The sequence below is a fragment of the Excalfactoria chinensis genome, assembly GCF_039878825.1.
Source record: "Excalfactoria chinensis isolate bCotChi1 chromosome Z unlocalized genomic scaffold, bCotChi1.hap2 SUPER_Z_unloc_3, whole genome shotgun sequence".
Lineage (NCBI taxonomy): Eukaryota > Metazoa > Chordata > Aves > Galliformes > Phasianidae > Excalfactoria > Excalfactoria chinensis.
The window spans coordinates 78,393-85,111 of record NW_027315574.1 but is presented as its reverse complement, the minus strand read 5'-3'; the positions used below and the strand labels follow the sequence as shown (position 1 = coordinate 85,111).

The 6,719-nt window shown below is 50.9% G+C and overlaps 1 long non-coding RNA gene across 1 annotated transcript; it reads left to right on the top strand.

The window, feature by feature from the left end:
• The first annotated feature begins 802 nt into the window (after positions 1–802).
• LOC140264747 (uncharacterized) lies at positions 803–6,031 on the top strand. The gene is made up of 2 exons (XR_011906099.1): positions 803–1,145; positions 1,708–6,031. It is a non-coding gene; the product is annotated as an uncharacterized lncRNA (long non-coding RNA).
• Positions 6,032–6,719: the final 688 nt, after the last annotated feature.

Genomic DNA, 6,719 nt, shown 5'->3' with positions numbered 1-6,719 from the left:
GCAGTTAAACAACTGTTAAGTCACCCTTGTCTCGTGCAAGGTCCTTCTGATGCTGTTCACTGGTTCAGTAAGTGCACGTGTGGGGAGATGGTTGCTGCAGATACTGGGAAGTTGCCGTGTATTTGCAGGCAATGGCTGCCGTTGGTCACTGGGTGGCGCTGTTTCTCTGCAGAACAGCTGTGCTGTGCATGCCGTGTAACTAGTGATGAAGAGGAGACAGAAGCGTCACTTCTGCTCTAGTCAAAAGTCTCATCTGCTGACAGGTTTTGTACTTGAATTCAGAGCTCAGAACCTGTTGCCACAGAGGGACTAGTTGCTGAAGTTGGATGGCTCTTTCTGTTTGCTCCTTGTAATAGGTAGCCATAACACTAACTGCTTAGAAAAGCATCTGAAATCATGGCTAATTACTGACTGCTGCATAGCAGAGCACTATCACGGTGAGACTGGGCTGTGAGATGACTTGAAAGCTGCTTCCTCAGTATAGGTCTTATTCTTGCAGCTGGGACACCTCGATGAAGACTGTGCAACAGAGCTTTCTGTGCTTCACAACAGGAGAAGAGTCTCTCAGCATTAACATCAGAGGTAATAAACGTTCACATTTATTCTTTTTTCTCCTTTAATTGTGTCTTCTCAGCCTTTCTATGTTATTTCTATGTTCTGTTCTACCATGCTAAAATCCTTATTGGTCTCTGGAAGTCCAGGCAGACTCAAAACAGAAACTTATGGACGAACAACAGATGTCACATGCTGGCTTAACTCACATTAGTGAAATGTTTCACTAAGAGGTGGAAAATATCAACACGTGGCTCAGAGAACCAAGCAAGTTTGGGGAATTACAGTTCACAAATACTTAAAGAAATAAATTCATTCCTGTAACTTCTGGAAATAAATGAGGAAAGCTGAACTGAGCGCTTCTGGAGATGCTGTACTAATGTCAACAATGGCATTCCAAGCTTTCTGTATAACTTCAGTAAGAATAGATGTAAAATGTAAGTTTTATCTAGGAGAGATCATCTGTGGAGTCACTGTTACTTCTTTTTAGGTACAGGGAATAAAGAGAACAATCTACCTACAAGGGGAAAAAGTGCTTCTCTTCAAGTCTGTGATATTTTCTCAGTCTTAATTCAGAGGACTTCTAATGACTTGTAAGTAATTCAAGCTTATTATACTACAATGAGTCTGTCAAGCATTGTACCCACAGTTCTCACAGTAGTCAAAATATCCAAATCCACCTTCTTCTGGTTTAAAGCCATTTCCCCTCATTCTTTTGCTACCTGCCCCATCCCTCTCAGCCTGTCCACATAGTAGAGGTGCTTTCAGCCCCCTCTGATCACCTTCATGGCCCTCCTCTAGACCTGCTTGAGCAACCCCAGGTCCTCCTTGTGTTGAGGGCTCCAGAACTGCATGCAGTACTCCAGATGGGGTTTCAGTGAGAGGAGTGTAGAGGGGCAGCACCACCTCCCTCCACCTGCTGGTCATGCTTCTACGCTTTAAGGCTGATGCTGTAAGGTCCTATATGCTTTAAGGTTTAGATTAGCTCTAAATCTTTTGGTACCTTACTTGTTCTGTTTGGCTTAGCAAGGAAGGTCTTCTCCTGAAGCATCCTCAGTCTTTGTCTGGGCAGCATCCTTAGAAATTACATGGACGTTACGTGGGTGGGTGCTCCAAGGGGGGAAGAGCTCACCTTTCTGATCTGTTTCCTTTTAGGACACAGTCCTGGAGAGGATCAGGTGGAAGCCCACTGAAAGCATGAATCCTACCTGTGCTGCTGACAAGCAGTGTTTTGAAAGCTGGATTTGCACCCTTACCTGCCAGGACCAACACTTCTGCTTCTGAGGGCTCCCTGGCACTGCTCTGCAGTTGGCGTTCAGCTGCAGGGGATGGTTTGCCCAGGCAGAAGCAGGAACGCCAACTGCCAGCTGGTGACTGCTTCCTCGTGCTGGGCACGCTTGGTCTGGAGAGAGAAAACAGAGCATGCTGCCAGTCGTGGTGCAGGGTGAGGGAAGAGCTGCTCCAAGCCCTTGACAACAGTTGCAGAGGACGCTTCCATTCCTACAGCTCAACCCTCAAGTCCTGCTGGCTACACTCCTCTCAACCATGGCAAGCAAGATGCGCAGCATAGGAGCAAAGGCTCCACAGCCGGAAAGGACAGGAGCTGGCAGGCTCATATATATAAAATGGACAAAAAATGAACCAATAAAACCCACCCGACCAATGATGACAGGGGCTGGAAAGGGAAGTCCTCTTTACCTTTCAGATGGAAAATCAAGGACTGTGTGGAAGATCCTCAGATCAGCTGTGGGTCCTTCCTCCACCTCGACATCGCTGCTCTGCGTCGCCGTGGGAGAGCTGCTCTGTCCTCTCCTCTCTGCCTGTGCCTCCTGCAGCGTGAGCAGCTTTGTGGCAGGAGGAGAATCCCACACAATCTTGGGCTCGGCCAGAGAGCTGTGCCCTGCAAGGGGAAACCACAGGTAAGAGGGAGGATCAGAAAGCAGCAGCACAGCCATCCCAGTTCTGCATTTCTCTCAGACTTTCTTATCCGAGCCACTGGAAGAAGAGGAGCTCAAAAGAACCGTGTGCTCTAGAGGTATGCTCGTGGCAAAGGACACAGCCACAATTAAGAGCAGCTCACTGTATCATAACAGGCAAACAAAAACCCTAGAAAAACTAGCGGACTGGGAACTCAGAAAGCTTTGCTGCCACACTTCTATCAAGCTTCACCTTCTTGCAAAACATCTTAACAGCAGTGATGGTTTTCTCCATGTAAGTTATGGGTTTGGACACTCAGGACCCAGGAACTGGGCACCATATTCTAATCTAAGCCCAGAAGCCTGCTGTCTCTTCAACAGTAAGAGCATTTTCAAAGGTCTTGGAGAAGATCCAAGGCAGCTTGGATCAAGGTGTCAGATCAACATCAAGCTAATGGAGGAAGACACTCACCTGCTCCCTCTCCCACGGCTGGTGTGGATTTGGAGCTGAAGAGGACATCTGTGTGGCTAATGATGAACTCCACCACAGTCGATTGTGTCTGCAGCTCCATGCAGGCAGCTTCTCCGTAGGTGGAGGCAGACTGGCTCTGCTGGGATCTGAAGAAAAGGCAGATCTTACAAGTCATTTCCCCAAGATCATTTCCCCCAGTCTGAATTTCTGTAGCCAAAAACTGTCAAACTGGGCTCAGGAGACTTCCGCAGTGGGCAATCAGCGATGCCACTGACGAAATTCTCCTGGATCATCAGGGACACAGCAGTCCCAGCTAAACAAGTGACTAGAAACTGTCATCTAGAAATTGTGCCCCTGGAGGTTGGGGGAGAGCAGAACTAAGCATCGTGTTGAAACGGAAGAAGAAGTTTACCTTAAGACGTTTGGAGCCCACACTATGGCCAAGTTCTGAGCACCCATGTTGGTGACGGAGCAGTTCCCGGCCAGAGACGCCAAGTGTCTCATTAAGTACTCCAGCGTCCTGGAAAACAAGAGGGGCAGATGTTCAGCACCAAAAAGCAAGCCGTGCTGCAGCGCACAAAACAAACCTCACTTCATGCTGGTTGTTGTCATTGCTACCGTCCCTGAATATGAAGTAGGTAAAACATTCCCAGTGCCACCACGCTGCAGCACCAAGCCCCAGCACAGCACAGCCGCAGCCATCGGCTGCACCAACCGTGCCCCCATGCCAAGGAACTGACCCAGTCAACCAACCCGACGCAGCCTTCAGCCGCTTCAGCGTGCACAGGCATGATGCTGCCAGCGTGAGGCAACACCTGGAATCGCATCATGGCCCTCTGAAAGGCAGCAGGGCTGAGCTCAGCAGACCGAGCGCAGCACTGACCTGTAGTGAGGAGCGGGCAGCTGCTGGATGGTGTCTTGCATTCTGAGCAGCCGCTCCTCCTCCGTGGCAGCACAAACAGCGTCCTGGAAAAAGGCAGGAAGGGATTCAGACACCAGGCGGGAATAGCAAAGGGAAGGGAATTCTCGCAAGCGTCGTGTATAGTTTAAGTAAGCACCTCCTGGCACCACCAGAAGTGGCATCAGCCAGAGGCAGGAGGTGGCAAAGACATGCCTCGTGGGGCTAACAGAAATAAGACCTCGGAGCTGGGGCACTGCTGCAACCATCAGCCACGATGCCCAGGGAAGAGGTACGTGTCATTTCCAAGACATTGCCCTGAGCTTACCGAGAACTTGTCATACAGCTGCTCGGTCAGCAGAGGGTTTGGGAGCTCCCTGAAGTACATCTTGCACAGGGAGCTCACGCTGTGAATGTCACGGACGCTGAGCTCGGGAACCTGCTCCGACTCAAATTCATGGCTGCAGAGAAGGACACAGGATTGGGCAGAGGGCTTTGAGAAAGAGGAAAGCAAGTCCAAAGCCACACCAAATACAGTCAAGACAAGGAAGGGGTTCCTCGGAACGCCCGCAGCATGGCACGTGCCCCTGCTGACAGCTGTGTCAGTCGCAGCACTCTTACCGTAGGCGCTGGATCCTGGACGCCACGCCGGACAGGCGGTAGATCCCCCGCACCACGCCATGCTGCTCTATGAACTCGGCGCAGCTCTGCAGGACCTGGGGGACTACAGAACAAGAGCCAGCGGTTAGCTCAGCTTCTTACTCAAGTTCTGCTTCAGGCCGTGCTCTTCTCCCATCCCATTCAACTAAGCCCAGACGGGCCACTGCTTGCTTCCTCCTTAGAGGAGAAAGCTGGCAGAGACAGCTGTGAGGAAACTGCACAGAGATGTCTTCCTGGCTTTCCAGAAATGCCACGACCTATCATCTTCAGATGCCCAACCGAGGAAGATCTCAGCAATGGGCTGTTCCTTACCATCACGGCCAGAGCGGAGAAGGTGCTCCCCCAGGTCACACCCAAACACCCCTTCCTTCTCCGGCTCCGGCTGCTCCGATCTCCTGGGGCGGGCCTTCACCACCGAACGAAGGAAGGGTGGGAGCTTGCCCCGTTTCTTCGGCACTGCGCAACAAAACAGAGAAACCAGTTCGTTTCAGGCTTGGATCGGTTGGATGAGGCAGAGCACGTAACAATGGGAAGAACATTCCCAACAAGGACACGCAGGAACGGATTTTCCCCATCCCTGCTCTCGTCTCCTACAAAATGCAGAGGCTGGCCACCCAGACTGAGGCAGGGGCCTTGGAGCCTGAGGATGATCCTTTAGGCACCTTCCAAGCCCAAGCCATTCCAGGAGGATTCTGTGACTTCCCCAAGCCCAGGAATAAACACAGTGGGATTGGGCCAGATCTCTCCGTGTTCCCATGGACCTTAATGCAGTCATCCTTGCTAATCTTGCTCAACTCGGGCATTAACCAACCCCCTGAAAGCCACGCTCTGACCCCAGCTTACTAACCCGCATTGTCAAATGTAACATGTGTACCTGGCTTTGGCAATGAAGCGACCAGGGACTCGGGAACCTTTCCGCTGATGAGTTCCACGCACTCACCAGGGAAAGATCCAACCTGTAACAAGAACAAAAAGACAGCTGGGCATTAGCCCCAGCCCAGAGCCAAAGGGAAGGTCCTCTGACACCGACACAGGGCAACCGTTTGCATCCGGAAGCCATCCTGTGCAGGCAGAGCAGCTCCAAGCTGAGATTCCAGACTCTACTGAAGTTGGGCTCTCTAGTCAGAAGCGTGTGCCTACCTGAAAGCCACGCTTGCCTCTCCACCAGGGGCTCAGCTCCTTTGGTGGCATAGCAATAATGCTCACCAAGTCTCCTACCTGCAAGAGATTGAAACGTCAATCCCAGCTTCAGCACAGCTGGCAGGAAAGCACAGCTCATACCACTGCCTGCTTCTGCGCCGCAGAATAGCCTCAAGCTTGACAGCCATTGCACCAATGCAGCCCCCAGGGCACAGTCCTGGAGAGGATTTGCTTTACTTGTTTCCTGGAGACTTGGATTCTCAGATGGCTTTGACTGCAGCAATTTCTGATGTTCAAACTCTGTTTTTCAGGTTTTGTTAACTTACTGCTGTGCATTTTGTTTGCCTTTCACAAATGGAACTTTGCAAAATAAATCCTGGGTACTCAAATGAAGTGCTGCTGTGCCTCCTGTGCTGGAAGGTTAATGACCTATGTAACTTCTTTGCAAAGTATAAGTGCAGCGTGCATTGCAAGATGCATTAACTGCAGCGTGAGAAAAATCAGTCCTGTCTAATTCTCATTTAGGAGATAGGAAAGCCTAATCCAAAAGACAAACAAACCCCCGAACCTGGAGACTTAATATCCAACAGGTGAACAGGTAGGATTAGGGTCACCCTAGGAAGTAGCAAGTGCTGCAGGTTGGTTTGCTTAGCTCTGAACCACAGAGAGGCACCACAATGTGAAGGGCAAACGGCATGAAAACACATGCACAGGCGCTCCGCATTCAAAGCGTTTTGGTTGCCCAGGACTTTGTCAAGGAAGCCCTTCTTGCCCCTCAGCCCCAGGAGTCTGACTGCATCACCCTGTGATGGACTGAACAGCGACTGCAGTCACACACCTGAGAAAAACCCTGATCTCAGTCCCTCACAAGAGCACTTAGAGCTGCTGTCCTGTGAAAGTCCATCCCTGTCCAACTCTGTCACAGCACTCTGTGTTACTGTGTGTCTGAGCGGCAGCTGGCCCACCTTCCAGCACTGCACACAGATGGCACTGTCCCCCCTTATTCAGTCAGCCTGTTTCCTCTGAGCACACTCGGCTTCTCCTCACACTGCTGGCAGTAAATATTCACCTGGAAATAGGA